Source organism: Mirounga leonina, unplaced genomic scaffold (genome assembly GCF_011800145.1).
Source record: "Mirounga leonina isolate KUSES-001 unplaced genomic scaffold, KU_Mleo_1.0 Mir_93, whole genome shotgun sequence".
NCBI classification, from domain to species: Eukaryota; Metazoa; Chordata; class Mammalia; order Carnivora; family Phocidae; genus Mirounga; species Mirounga leonina.
The window spans coordinates 48,753,251-48,769,310 of NW_023270854.1; the positions used below are offsets into that span (position 1 = coordinate 48,753,251).

The window sequence follows — 16,060 nt, forward strand, 5'->3', positions numbered from 1 at the left end:
ACTATTTTTAAGCCCTAATGCCTAGTACCTTAGAATGTGACAGTATTTGGAGATAGGGTCTTTAAAGAGGTAATTAAGGTTAAATGAGGTCATAAGTGTGGGGTGTTAATCTGACTGGTGTTTTGTTTTTTTTTAAAGATTTTTACTTACTCATTTGCAAGAGAGAGAGGACAGAAGGAGAGTGAGAGGGAGAAACAGATTCCCCACTGAGCAGAGAGCCTGACATGGGACTCGATCCCAACACCCTAACATCATGACCTGAGTTGAAGATAGATGCTTAACCGACTGAGCCACCCAGGTGCCCCTGACTGGTGTTCTCATACGAAGAGGAAGAGAGGGCACCTGGGTGGCTCAGTCGGTTAAGCGACTGCCTTTGGCTCAGGTCATGATCTCAGGGTCCTGGAATCGAGTCCCACATCGGGCTCCCTGCTCAGCGGGGAGCCTGCTTCTCCCTCTCCCTCTGCCTGCCACTCCCCCTGCTTGTGCTCTCTATCTCTCTGACAAATAAATAAATAAAATCTTAAAAAAAAAAAAAAAAGAAGAAGAGGAAGAGAAACCAGGGAAGCGCGCACACAGAGGAAGGGCCGTGTGAAGGTATAGCAACCCTTAGAGTGGGAAAAATATTTGCAACTCATATATTTGATAAAGGACTTTTATCCAGTACATATAAAGAACCCTTACAACTCAAAATAGAAAGATAAATAACGCAACTGAAAAATGGGCAAATGATTTCTATAGACATTTCTTCAAAGAAGATGTACAAATGACCAATAAGCACATGAAAAAATGCTCATCATTAGCCACTGGAGAAATACAAATCAAAACCACAATGAGATATTACTTAATGCCCACTAGAATGTCTAAAATTTTAAAAAAAGACAGACAACGAAGAGTGTTGGTGAGGATATGGAGAAATTGGAACCCTCACACATTGCTGGTAAGAATGTAAAATGGTACAGTCACTTGGGAAAATAGTTCCTCAAATGGATATATAGTTATCATATGACCCAGCAATTCCATTCATAGGTATGAAATGAGAAATAAGTGAAAACATATTTCCACACAAAAATCTATACACAAATGTTCACAGCAGCATTATTCCAAATAGCCCCAAAGTGGAAACAACCCAAATGTCTATAAACTGATAAATGGATAAATAAAATGTGGTATATGCATAAAATGGGATTCTGTTCAGCAGTAAAAAGGAATGAAGTACTGCTATATACTACAGCATGGATGAACCTTAAAAACAATATGCCAGATAAAAGAGACCAGTCACAAAAGGCCATATGTTGTATGATTCCACTTATATGAAATGCCAGAATAGATAAATTCATAGAAATAGAAAGTATATTTGTAGTTCCCAGGGGCTGGGAGCAGAGGGCTGAAATTGACAGTGACTGATAATGGATACACAGTTTCTCTTGGAGTGATGTGAATGTTCTGAAGTTTATGTGGTGATGGTTGCACAATTCTGTGAGTATACTAAAAAACATTAATTGTACACTTTTAATGCATAGATTGTAAGATATGTGAATTATATTTCAATAAAGCTGTTATTTTAAAAACACTAAAAGAAAAATTATAAACCAGGGATAATATTTATAACTCACTATTACACTATGTTCCTGTCAACAGAAGTCACTAAGAGAAAAGATTACTGTTGGAGATCCTTTGTTGCCCCATACCACTTTGGCCCATCTTTGATTTCAGCAGGAGCTATGGTGGACGGTTTTGTGTAAGGTCAGATTCCTAGGGGCAGCATCTTACTTCAAGCTCATATCTAGCTTCTTTGAGCTTTTTATCTCAGGGCCTTCTTCAAGGCCATCAAGATCTTAGCCCTGTGTGTGGTCCAAAAGTGTGAGGAAGTGTAACAACTCTGGGGCAGCCGTCAACTAATGCAGGACTAAGAATAAATGTCCTAGCTTTCCATTCTTTGGAAGGATAATTCTGGGAGGCATTCTGCATGCTTCTTAGAGAACCTGGTAGATTCAAGTCCTCCTGGTTAAAACACACTCTTTTTTGGCTTATTCCTGCTTGCAGAGCTCACTTCCCAAATAAACTACGCACGCCCAAATCCTTCCTTTGGGCTCTGATTCCAGCAGAACCCAAACTATGACAAACAAGTCAAGGTAAAGGAACTTAAGAGTTCATAGAAACAAGATGCAAATAGTTTTTAAACAAATGCAAAGATGCTCAATGTCAACAAGGAAAATGCAGATTAAAACTACACTCAGATATTATTTTTCACCTGTCAGATTGACAAAATCCAAAAGTTCAAAAATAAACTTTGTTAGTGACGCCTCTGTGGAAATACAAACTGACACACATCTTCTGGTAGAATTCTATGAAGAGTAATTTACAGCATTTATAGGAATTATAAATGAAGACATGTTTGATCCAGAAATTCCTGGGTATTTATGTACATGTGAGAAATAATACATGTGGAGGTTATTCATTGTTGCATTGTTTAAAAACAATATAAATGCCCATCAATAGGGCATAGGGTAAATAAATTATGGCACATGCACACAGTGTGACAGTATGCAACAGTAAAACATAATGAGGAAGGGTGCCTGGGTGGCTCAGTTGGTTAAGCGACTGCCTTCGGCTCAGGTCATGATCCTGGAGTCCCGGGATCGAGTCCCACGTCGGGCTCCCTGCTCAGCAGGGAGTCTGCTTCTCTCTCTGACCCTCCCCCCTCTCATGCTCTCTCTCTATCTCATTCTCTCTCTCAAATAAATAAATAAAATCTTTAAAAAAAAAAACATAATGAGGAAGCTCTTTATTGATTTGGCAAGATTTCTAAGAATCTTGCCACTATGAAAAAGTGAAGTGCAGAAGATTATTATAAAATGCTGCCTTTGGAGTAAAAAAAAAATGTATAAAAATAAGAATCCACGCTTGTGCCTGCTTGAATAGATATAAAGAAAATTTAGAAAGACACATGAGAAACCAGTGACAGTGATTACCTGTTTGGTGGGGGCATGTAGAAACGAGGGGGAATGGAAAGAGAAACTTCACTGTGTATATATGAATACAGTGCATATTTATGTATGCATGTATATTTTCTAAAATGTAAATGTTTCAAAGCAGTGTAATAAGTGTTTTAAAAATATAGAAAATAGTTATGTGTCTACTGACAACTGGCATCAGAAGTACTTAATTGTACAAAGTGAGCATTTACTTCAGTATTAGATTACACAGTGATTTTATTTATTTATTTTTAAAGATTTTATTTATTTATTTGAGACAGAGAGAGAGCACAAGCGGGGAGAAGGATCAGAGGGAGAGGAAGAGGCTCTCCGATGAGCAGGGAGCCTGACGTGGGGCTGGATCCTAGGACCCTGGGATCATGACCTGAGCAGAAGGCAGACGCCCAACGACTGAGCCACCTAGGCGCCCCTATTTTGTAGTTTTACAGTTAAGTCTATGATTCACTTGAGTTATTTTTTCATGTGGTGTGAGATGTAGATTGAAGTTCATGTTTATGCATATGGATATCCAATTGTTCCAGCACTATTTGTTGAGAAGGTTATCCTTTCTTTACTGCACTGCCTTTGCGCCTTTGTTAAATGAACATATATGCATGTGAATTTATTTCTAGACTTTCTATTCTGTTCAACTGATGTATCTGTATGTCTTTACACCAGTACCATGTTGTTTTGATTACTGCAGCTTTAAAATCATTCTTCAAATCAGGTAGTGTTAGTTTCCAATTTTATTCTTCTTTTTCAGAGTTGTTTTGGCTATTTTAAGTCATTTGCATTTCCATATGAATTTTAGAATTAGCTTGTCAACTTCTACCCAGAAAAAGCCTTTGGAGTTTTGGTTTGGATTGTGTTGAATCACAGGTCAATTTGGAGAGAACTGACATCTTTTTTTTTTTTTTAAGATTATATTTATTTATTTGAGAGAGAGAGCACAAGACAGGGTAGGGTCAGAGGGAGAAGCAGATTCCCTGCCAAGCCTGGAGCCCAATGTGGCACTCGATCCCGGGACTCCGGGATCATGACCTGAGCTGAAGGCAGTCGCTTAACTAATTGAGCCACCCAGCGCCCAAGAGAACTGACATCTTAATAATGTTAGTTTTTCAACCCATGAACAAGAGATAGCTCTCCAATTTATTTAGGTCTTCTTTACTTCCTCTCAGCATTATATTCTAGTTTTCAGGCTATAGTTTTTTCACACCTTCCATCAGATTTATCCCTAAATATTTCATATTTTTATTATATGTAATATTATATGTTTATATGTATTATAAACGGTACTGTTATTTTAAAATTTTTAATTTCTGATAGCTTGTTGCCATATAGAAATATAATTGATATTTGTATATTGATCTTATATCCTGAATGTTGCTAAGCTTACTTATTAGTTCTAATAGCTTTTTTGTAGATTTCACTGAATTTACTACATAGATCACCTGTGGTCTATAAATAAAGACAGTTTTATGTCTTCCTTTCCAGTCTGGAGGCCTTTAATTCTTTTCCTTGCCTGACTACACTGCTAGAATCTGCAGCACAATTGGATAGAAGTGGTAAGAGCAGACATACCTGTCTTGTTCTGATCTTAGGTAGGCTCGCTGTGGGGTTTTTGTAGATGTTCATTATCAGGCTGAGGAAATTCCCTTTTTTTTCTAATTTGTTAAGAGTATCAGGAATAAATATTGGATTTTATCAATGTTTTTTTCCTGCATCTACTGAGATAATTATATGGTTTTATTTTTTAGTTTGTTAACATAGGAAACATTGATATTCAAACGTTAAACCAACCAAGCATTCCTGGGATAAACTCCACTTAGTCATGATGTATTATCCTTTTAACATATTATTGGATTTAATATACTAAAATTCTATTTAGAAATTTTTTTGTTTATGGGGTGCCTGCATGGATAAGTTAAGCATCAGGCTCTTGATTTTGGCTCAGGTCATGCTCTAAGAGTCATAAGATTGAGCCCCATGTTAAGCTCTGTGCTGGGCGTGGAGCATTTTTAAGATTCTCGCTCTCCCTTTCCCTCTGCTCCTCCCACACTCCCTCTCTGTCTCAAAAAAATTTTTTTTTAATTTATTTCATGAGGACATTGGCTTGAACTTTTCTTATAATGTCTTTGATTTTGGCATCAAAGCAATGCCAACTATAATGAGTTAGGAAAGTAGTCCATTTTCTTCTATTATTTGGACGAGTTCATGTAGAATTGGCATTATTTCTTGTTTAAATGTTTGGTGGAATCTACCACTGAAGATATTAACCACATTTTTAATGTATTTAAAAGACATAGCACTATTTAGGTTATATATATACATTTTTAAGATTTATTTATTTATTTGAGAGTGGGGAGCAGGGCAGAGGGAGAAAATCTCAAGCAGACTCCCCACTGAGCACGGAACCTGAGGTGGGGCTCCATCTCACAGCCCAAGAGATCACGACCTGAGCCAAAACCAAGAGTTGGACTCTTAACCAACTAAGCCGCCCAGGTGCCCCGGTTATCTATTTCTTATTTAAGTTTTTGTAATTTGTCTCTCAAGGAATTTGTTCATTTCATCTAAGCTCACAAATTTTTTGGTATAAAATGTTCCTCACGTTCTCTTATTATCCTTTTAATATCCTTTTAATATCATTCAAATAGATAATGATGTCACCTCTCTCAGTCCTAATACTAGTAATTTGGATTTTCTCTTTTTTTTTCTAATAGTGTGGATAGAGGTTTATCAATTTTATTGACTTTTTCAAAGAACTAGTTTCTAGTTTTGTTAATTTTTTTCTATTGTTTTTCTTTTTTTTTTTTTTTTCAGGTTCCGCCAGACAGCATTTATTACACCGGGAAAGCAACACTAGGCACTAGATCTTGCAAAATATGCTCTGACCAACTCTATAAACTCTCTGAAATTAAAAATGCGTAACCACTGGAAAGTTTTTAATGAACAAAAAAGGTAAATACAAACTTTCATATGCAAAATAGATCATTGTACAACTGGCAGCCTCAGAGCCAAGTACTAAATTTTCTTCCAAATTTCAGTGGGGATGGAATGGGGGGGGGGGAGGGACGTAAATCCTAACGAGTACAAAACTTAATTTCGGTTTTATATATAGAAAAGTGTTTTTTTTTTTTTAATTTCACTGATTGCCACTTTGATCTTTATTATTTCCCTTCTTCTGATTACTTTGGTGTTAATTTTCTTTTTCCTAGTTTCTTAAGGTGGAAGCTGAGCTCATTGAGTCAAGATCTTTCTTCTTTTTTTTTTTTTCTTAAAGATTTTTTACTTATTCATTTGAGAAAGACACTGAGTGAGCAAAAGCACGAGGAGCGGGGAGGGTCAAAGGGAGAGGAAGAAGCAGACTCCCTGCTGAGCCTGAGGCAGGGCTGGATCCCAGGACCCCAGGATCATGACCTGAGTCGAAGGCAGGCGCTTAACTGACTGAGCCACCCAGGTGCCCCCAAGATCCTTCTTGTTTTCTAAAGTAGGTTTTAGTGCTATAAATTTCCCTCAAAATACTGCTTTAATGGAATCCCCAAAATTTTATTTGCTTTTGCATTTCCATTCAGTTCAAAATATTGCTATTTTCCTTTCCGGTTTCTCTTTTGATCCATGGATTATTTAGAAGTGTATTATTTAGTTTCCAAATATTTGGAGATTTTCCAGAGATCTTTCAGTTATTGATTTCTTTTTTTTTTATATTTTTTTTATTATGTTAATCACTATACATTACATCATTAGTTTTTGATGTAGTGTTCCATGATTCATTGTTTGCGTATAACACCCAGTGCTCCATGCAGTACGTGCCCTCTTTCATACCCATCACCAGGCTAACCCATCCAGTTATTGATTTCTAATATAACTACATTTTAGGTAAAGAACATACTTTGTATTATTTGAATCCTTTCAAATGTATTAAGACTTGTTTTATGAGCTTTTGCACAACAAAGGAAACCCTCAACAAAACAAAAGGACAATCTACTAAATAGGAGAAGATATTTGCAAATAATATATCCAATAAGGGGCTAATCTCCAAAATATATAAAGAACTCATACAACTCAACACCAAAAAAACAAACAATCCAATTTAAAAAATGGACAGAGTACCCAAATAGACATTTTTCCAGAGAAAACATAGAGATGGCCAACAGACACATGAAAAGATGTTCAACATCACTAATCACCAGGGAAATGCAAATCAAAACCACAACTAGACCTTTCAGCATGGCTAAAATAAAAAAGACAAGTGTTGGTGAGGATGTGCAAAAAAAGAAACCCTCACATTCACTGTTGGTAGGAATGTAAATTGGTGCAGCCACTGTGGAAAACAGTATGAAGGTTCTTCAAAAAATTAAAATTAGAAATACCAACCATATGAGCCAGTAATTCCACTACTGGGTATTTTCTCAAAGAAAATAAAAACACTAATTTTAAAAGATATATGTACCCCTCTGTTTACTGCAGGTTTATTTACAATAGCCAAGATACGGAAGCAACCCAAGTGTCCATCCATAGATGAATGGATAAGGAAGATGTAGTGTGTGTGTGCGTGTGTGTGTGTGTGTGTATGAATACACAACGGAATATTATGCAGCCATAAAACCAATGATATCATGCCATTTGAGACAACGTGGATGGACCTAGAGGGTATTATGCTAAGTGAAATAAGACTGACTGACAAAGACAAATACTATATGATTTCACTCATAAGTGGAATCTGAAAAACAACAACAAAAACAAATGAGTAAACAAAGTAGAATCAGACCTATAAATACAGAAGACAGACTGATGATTGCCAGAGGAGGTGATGGAGGGCTGGGCAAACTGGGTGAAGAGGAGGCTTCTAGTTATGGAATGAATAAGTCATGGGAATAAAAGGTACAGCATAAAGAATATAGTCAATAATACTATAATAGCAATGTATTAGGACAAATGGTAGCTACACTTGTGGTGAACATAGCATAATGTATAAACCTGTTGGACCACTGTATTGTATATATTAGCCACTCAAGCTTTTTTTTTTATTTTAAAGATTTTAATTATTTATTTGACAGAGAGAGACAGCAAGAGAGGGAACACAAGCAGGGGGAGTGGGAGAGGGAGAAGCAGTAGGTTTATAATTTTCATCAAGTTTGGAAAGTTTTGGCCATTATTTCTTCAAATATTTTTTGTCTCCCACACCCCCACCTCTTCAGGCACTCCACTTATCAGTATATTAGGTTGGCTGTAGTTGTCCCACAGCTCACTGATGCTCTTTTTATTTTTTTCCTTCCCATGCTTCATTGTAGTTTCTATTATTATGCCTTCAAGCTACTAATCTTTTCTTCTGCAATGACTAATCAATTGTTAATCCCAATCAGTGTATTTTTCATTACAAACACTGTACTTTTCATCTCTAGAAGTTTGATTTGGATCTTTTTTTTTAATTGATCCTATTTTTATTTTTTTATTACTTATTTATTTTTAAATAATCTCTACACCAAATGTGGGGCTCAAACTCACAATCCCAAGATCAAGAGTTGCATGTTCTTCCAACTGAGCCAGCCAGGTGTCCCTGGATCCTTTTTATATCTTACATGTCTCCTTAACTTTTTGAACATATGAGATATAGTCATAATAACTGTTTTGATGTCCTTCTCTGCTAATTCTAACATCTGTGTCAGTTCTTGGTTGGTTTGGTTAATTAGTCTCCTCAGTATTAGCTGTGTTTTCTTGCCTCTTTGCATGCCTGGTAATCTCTGCTTGGATGTCAGGCATTATTAATGTTCTCTTGTTGGATGTCGGATTATTTTTTGTATTCCTATAAATATTCTTGAGCTTGGTCCTGGAACACAGTTAAATTACTTGAAAACCATTTGATCCTTTGGTGTTTTATTTTTTGGTATTTTTAGGCAGGTCTGGAGCAGTATTCAGTCTAGAATGAAGTATTCTCCCTTACTGAGATAAGACTTTCCTAAATACTCTATCCAATGCCTGATGAACTATCAGGTTTTCCTCTAGCTGGTGGGAACAGTCCCTGTTCCTGGTCCTGTGAGAATGCTGAGCACTGTTTCCTCTCATCCTGTTGGATGGTACTTTTTACCAGCCTTGAGTAGTTTTCTTACATGTATGCATCAGTCAGTGCTGTGTTCAACATTTGAGGGGACCCTCTGCACATTCTGTCTGTTCAGCTCTCTCTTTTCTGGTCCTTGGTCCTATGAACTCTGTCTATTTTGGTGTCCCTGTACTCTCAGGGAGAGTTCCTTCTATGGGGTACTCTCCCACAGTTCCCCTTCCTTGTCTGGAATGGTCTGGAAACTCAAAGCACTGAGCTGAGGTGATGGAAAGACTCAGATTATTTGTTTCCCATCTCTCAGGCATCACTGTTTTTTTGTTGTCTGACATAAAGTTTCTTAAAAGTCATTTTTCATGTATTTTTGTTTCTTTGTTTTTCTTAGTTATTTCAGGTAGGAGGGCAAATTCAGTCCCTTTTTACTCATTTTGGCCAGAAGCAAATGTTAAGTTGGTCTGCTATTGATTTTTCAACCTAGGTTCTCCCCCTCTTCTTTTCCTGCACCTTCTGTACTTAAAGTCTGAGACATGAACATTTTACAGAATTCTACATAGAGATCAGTATCATCTTTATATTCCTGATCCTAGTACTCAGTAATTGACCAATAAAATTGTCAGTAGTGAGAAGAGAAAGTTCAAATTCTGGTTCTGTTGCCTTCTAGCTGTATCTTGGACTTGACTATGCTAAGTACTGGCCCTTTTTCCTACACATGCATAGAACGCTGAAGAGAGATCAGGAAAAGCAGATTATTTTCTACTGAGCTATAAATTTGGCTTAATCCTGAGAATTTTTAAATGTTTATGAAAAATATAACATAAAAAATTGAAAAATAGGAACAAACATGCTAAAAATCTCACTTCTACAAACCATGGTTTGTTTTTTTTTCTGTCAGTATATACCCTTCTACGTTTTATCTGCATCATACTTTGAACATGATATAACAAAAATACACTTTAATATTACTTTTTTAAAGATTTTATTTATTTCCTTGAGAGAGAGAGAGAACAAGCAGGGAGGAAGAGCAGAGGGAGAGAGAGAAAGAGAGAAGCAGACTCCCTGCTGAGGAGGGAACCCGATGTGGGGCTCAATTTCAGGACCTGGAGATCGTCACCTGAGCCGAAGGCAGTCACTTAACTGACTGAGCCACCCAGGCACCTCCTTACGTTTTTTACTTAATATGATTACATTCTATATGGCTGCATAGTGCCATAATTATCTTTTTTTAACATCTTTGTCATGCAAGCATGCTATGATTTATTCAGTTGTTTCTCTACTAAGGTAACTTCTCCTTTTTTAGTTAATATAAAGAATAACTTCAGTGACTATCTTGACTTTCCTTTTAGGTTATTTTCTTGGCTAATCACCTAAAGTGAGATTACTAGAGTAAAGGATATAGTTTTAATGTTCTTGTTACATATTACCAAATAGTTTCTTGAAAGATTGTGCCACTGTTCACCTCTACCAGCCTGGCTGAGAGTGTCAGTCTTAACATATCCTTGTTGGCAAGGATATTATCACTTAAAATGAAATGTGGCTAACATAATTAGTGAAAATTACTTTTCATTTTTATTACTTAGTTTCTTCATTTCTACAAAGTGGGCCATATTCCTTATACCTGCTAAATAGTGGCTTTTTTTTTTCTGTAGGGGAGGAAGAGAGGTCTCACAAACATTCGTGGCCCTGCCTTGGAAGGGTATAATCACTGGTTTTCTTTTCCCTCCCTCCCCTGCATTCATTCATCAAATGTTTATTGAGCCTTTTCAGCAGGACAGGTACTATGCTAGACTCTGGGGACAGAATTTGGAGAAGGCGGCAAAGCCACAACCCCTGCCCAAGACAGAGCCTACATTCTCTATGTCTGATTGGTAGTAGGCAAATCTGCTGGCCAGTGTTCCCACCACATTTGGAAAAAGCAGACTTTGTTTCGGCAAAGCATTAACTTGAATATTTACAAGGAACTAAGTTTAGAAAAACCTGCCAGAGGAACTTTTGATTATACTGAACTCAAGGAAGTTCAACAGCTAAAGAAAGACAAATCTAAAGGGGAAAGGGACAAACATAGCTACATTTTAGGGACAGTTAGATGATACATTCTAATAGAAACTGCTTTCTAAATGGCTGTCACCAGGGACAAAGAAGTTTTACTGGGAGAGAAAGGAGGGTAATGGAGACAAAATAAGAAAACTGTGTGAGCAAGGCAGGCATCATGAAGTATTATGATGGCAGCATGAGAGCTCTGAACTCTTAGAAAGCAAAGGAAAGGACGCGAAGAGTTTGCAGGCAAGGAAAAAAGATTGAGCATGTAGAGATTTTTATTAGGGTTAGTTCTGCCTCCTCCCCTCCTGGAGACCAAAGTCAGCTGTGAGGCTCCACACTCTAGCTCTACCACTATAGCAATAACTCACCACAGCGGGAAACATAAAAACTCAAAAGAATGAAGATACTATTATTTATTATACCATAGTATCCCTGGCCTGTACCACCTACTCTCAAAGTGTGAGGACTGCATACATTACATGTATGTAGTCTGAGTGGATAAATCCACCTTTTTTCCCTATTGAGATCAAAATACAAAAAAGACTATGTGAAATATTTATGTATTGTTTAAGGAATAATTACAAAGCAAATACCTATGCAACCAACCACCATCCAAGTCAAGGAAAATGACAAAATGAAATACTCCCAGCAGCCAGTACCCTCCTTTGTGTTCTTCCCCATCCCTTCACTCTCCCTTCCCTCAGAAGTAAACATTGGTCTATGTATGTATTTTTTTTTAAAGATTTTTAAAATTTATTTATTTGAAAGAGATAGTGACAGAGATAGCAAAAGAAAGCACAAGCAGGGAGGAGATGGAGAAGCAGGCTCCCCCTGAGCAGGGAACCCGACGTGGGGCTCGATCCCAGAACCCTGAGATCATGAGTCCTGGGATCATGACTGGAGCCGAAGGCAGACACCAACTGAGCCACACAGGAGCCCCCATATTCCTAAAATGATTTACTTTTGCCTGGTTTTGAACATAATAAAAATGAAATCATAATGGATGAGTTCTTTTGTAAATGGCTTTTTTGCTCAACATGATGTTTCTAAGATTCCTCTATTGTGCTGTATGTAGGTACTGTTCGTTCCCATTGCCAAACGATATTTCTTTCTTTTTTTTTTTTTTTAAGATTTTATTCATTTATTTGACAGAGAGAGACCAGCCGAGAGAGGGAACACAAGCAGGGGGAGAGGGAGAAGCAGGCTTTCCACCCGAGCAGGGAGCCTGACGCGGGGCTCAATCCCAGGACCCTGGGATCAAGACCTGAGCTGAAGGCAGACGCTTAACGACTGAGCCACCCAGGCACCCCAATGATATTTCATTATATAAATGTATCACAACTTACTTATCCATTCTATTGTTGATGAACATTGAGTTGTGTCCACTTTGAGCCAATTGTGAAGAACACTGCTATGAACAGTCTTGTATGTATCTCTTGGTACACACATGTAAGTTTATGGAGTAGAATAGCTGAAGCATAGGATATGCACATTTTCTACTTGGCTATATGTTGCAAATGACCTGCTAGGTGGTGGCATCAATTAACACTCCTACTATCAGCAGTGTTCTTGTTGCTTGAAAACTTTGCCAAGATTTACTACTGTTACACTTGAGCTTATTGTCAATTTGGTGTGTGTTTAACGGTATCTCATTGTACTTTTAAAGTAATTTCCCTATTTACTGAAGTGGTTAATCATCTTTCCATGTAATTTTTGGCCCCTTGTATTTTGTCTCTTGCAAAGTCCTTGCTCATTTTTTCTGTTAATGTGTCTTTTTCTTATTGAAAAAGGCATTCTTTTTCATAGGCATTCTTAATATGCTCTTCCTACTCATCCTTTGTCAGTTTTATGTGTTACATGGCTTCTCCTAGTTTATGACTTGATTTTTCACTCTCTTCATAGTGCCTTTTAATAATCAGAAGGTATAATTTTAGTGTAGTGAAATAGTCTTTTCCTTTATGTACAGCACTTTTTGTCACTACCTTTAAGACATCTACAATATCTAAGATATTCTACAATATCTTCTAAAAGTTTGATAGTTTTGCCTTTCACATTTAGATCTTCCAACTACCTGGAACTGATTTTGTGTAGATTGTGAAATAGGGGTCCAGTTTTGTTTTTTTTTTTTTCCACATAGGATATCCGATTTCTGAGCACCATTTATTGAAAGAAAATGTCCACTGATCTACAAGTCATCTCTATTAAGGATGAAATACCCATATGTTATGTGAATCTGCTTTTTGGAATTTCTACTCTGTTCTGCAGCTCTGTGTCTCTTCCTGTGCCAGGTCCACTCTGTTTTTATTAGTAAAGGTTCATGAGCTCGATGCATTATAGGGCAAGTCCTTTCATATTGTTTTTGGTTCTTTAATACACAAGATTAAGATAGGGCTTATGCTCCTTTAGACCTACCGTGGCTCACAGAAATGAAAAGCCCATTTCATGGACAATACTGTCTCCAATAATAGGTCCAATTTCCCCCTTAGGCACAGAAGGCACAGTGCCTTGGGTCTATAATATTTTTAGGGGCTCAAGAAAATATTTTAATTTATTTTAAAATCAAAAGAAAACAATGAACTTTTGGTTGAAGAAAGTATTTTAACATATAATACTAAATATTCATTTTTATATCAACACAGTCATAAAACATATTTTTAAGTACTTTTCTAGGGAGAAAGGGTAGGCAAATGTGCCCAGGGCTCATAAAGTGGCCCTGCCTGATAGTGTTCTTAAAAATTATCCTATTAGTAATAAAGGCAGAACTTAGGTGGTACATCTCTATCCTGCCAAATAGGCTAGGGCATAAAAACATGTTTCCTCCTAATGGTAGATGAGCATATCATCTTCATTTGGAAAAATTGTACACACCAGTAAATTAATAATCCCCCAAATGCTAACTTTAAATTTGAATAAAAATGGAATACAAATAATATTTATTTTCAGGTATTTGCCAGGTACTAGGTGGTACAGGGATAAACAAATGAACATAGAGCTTCTAGCATATAAGAGAAATACAGACAGTTAACAATTATAATTGGGAGGAATGTCACACAAATAGAAGTATGGTAGCAAGGCTGAGTTAATCCTTAGTTGCAAAATAGGTGGTTTTTTTGGTTTATTGAATGAGGAAACCAAGGCACAGAAGTGATTTATCCTAAGAATCAATGAATATATTCAGATGTAATATTTGAATACCAGGACTTTGACTCCAAACCATGTGCTGTTTACCATTTCACAGTAAAGAGTCAATAAATTAGAGTGTATTGCACTGAATAAGAAATAGAAATAGAATAGAAACCAAAGGGTTTCTTCTTTCTCTATTTAATCTTTTTTTCCCATACCTTTATTTAGGTATATTTTACAAATTGTAACATTTACCCATCTCAAATGTATACTTCAATGATTTTTAGCAACTTACCAAGTGGTGCAACCCCCATGATAAATCAGTTTTAGAACATTTTCATCCCCCCCATAAGAACCCAAATTTCCATTTTCAGTTAATTTCTATTCCCACCCCCTGGTCTAGGCAACCACTAATCTATTTCCTGTGTCTATAATTTGCCTTTTCTGGATATTTCATATAAACAAAATCATACAGTGTAAGGTCTCTTTTGTCTGGTTTCTTTCACTTAGCATAGTGATTTTGAGGTTCATCCATGATTTAGCATGTGTCAGTAGTTTGTTCTTTATTATTGCTGAATGGTATTCCATTATATGGATACATCACATTTTTGTCTATCCGTTCATGAGCTGACTGACATTTGGTTGTTTCCAAATTTCAACTATGACCAATAATGCTGCTAAGAACATTTGCATGCAACTTTTTGTGATGACGTGTCTTCACTTCTTAGATATTCAGGTGGAACAGCAGGGTTACCTAGTAGTTTATATTTAACTTTTGAGAATCTGCCAAACTGTATTCTAAAGTGGCTGCCACATTCTATGTTCCTACCAGCAATGTATGAGGGTTCCAATTTCTCCACATCCACAGACTTACTGCCATCTGTCTTTTTGATTATAGTCATTCTAGCAGGTGTGAAGTGGTATCTCATTTTGGTTTTGATTTGCATTTCCCTAATGACTAATGATGTTGAACATCTGTTCATGTGCTTATTAGCCATTTGTACATATTCTTTAAAGAAGTGTCTATTCCAAATCCTTTGCCCATATTTTGACTGTATTGTCATCTTATTACTGGGTTGTAAGAGTTCTTTGTAAATTCTGGATACAAATTCTTCATTAAATATGTATTTCACACAATTTTTCCCATTCTGTTACTTGTCTTTTCATTTTCTTGATGTTGTCTTTTTAACTGTAAAAATCCTGAATTTTAATGAGGTCCATTTTATCCATTTTTCCAGAAATAAATCCTTATATTTATAATCAATTGATTTTTTCAAAGATTTTATTTATTTATTTGAGAGAGAGGGAGTGAGAGAGAGGGAGAGAAGGGGAGAAAGAATCTGAAGCAGACTCTGCACTGAGCACAGAGTCGGACACAGTGCTTGATCCCACAGCTTAGATCATGACCTAAGCTGAGACCAGGAGTCGGACACTTAACTGACTGAGCCACCCAGGTGTCCCTATAGTCAACTGATTTTTGACAAATACAATTCACTGACAAAAAAATAGTCAGTTCAAAGATGGTGCAGGAACAACTGGATTCCACATGCAAAAAACGATGAACTTAGATGGTCACCTCACACCATACACAGAAATTAACTCAAAATGGCTCATAGGCTTTAATGTAAGAGATAAAACAATAAAACTTTCAGAAGAAAACAGGAAAGAGAAACTCAAGATCTTTGGTTAGGCAAAGATTTTTTCATCGATTCTTGAATTCTTGTCCTGATCAAACACAATACATGTACATACATGTGTGTTTGTTATGTGGTATGTGTGCATGGTGTAGGTAGGTAACTATATAGCCACCTTTAGTCAAAATGATAAACTATTTTACTGGGACTGTTGACTAAAATTTGAATTATCAATG

General features: G+C 36.6%; 1 protein-coding gene and 1 long non-coding RNA gene across 3 annotated transcripts in view; one reads left to right on the forward strand and one right to left on the reverse strand.

Moving 5' to 3' along the window:
* GREB1L (GREB1 like retinoic acid receptor coactivator) overlaps positions 1-16,060 on the reverse strand; it is a 269,620-nt gene that overhangs the window by 95,777 nt on the left and 157,783 nt on the right. The gene's annotated exons all lie outside the window — the stretch shown is intronic.
* Positions 1-16,060, forward strand: part of LOC118004604 — a 61,187-nt gene that overhangs the window by 19,105 nt on the left and 26,022 nt on the right. Inside the window, exons 3-5 of one of the 2 annotated variants that reach the window (XR_004677640.1) lie at positions 4,470-4,540; positions 5,796-5,933; positions 6,256-6,636. This is a non-coding gene — a long non-coding RNA (uncharacterized LOC118004604). Of the gene's footprint in view, positions 1-4,469; positions 4,541-5,795; positions 5,934-6,255; positions 6,637-16,060 lie in introns of those variants that run through there. The other variant, XR_004677639.1, reaches the window with a different exon arrangement.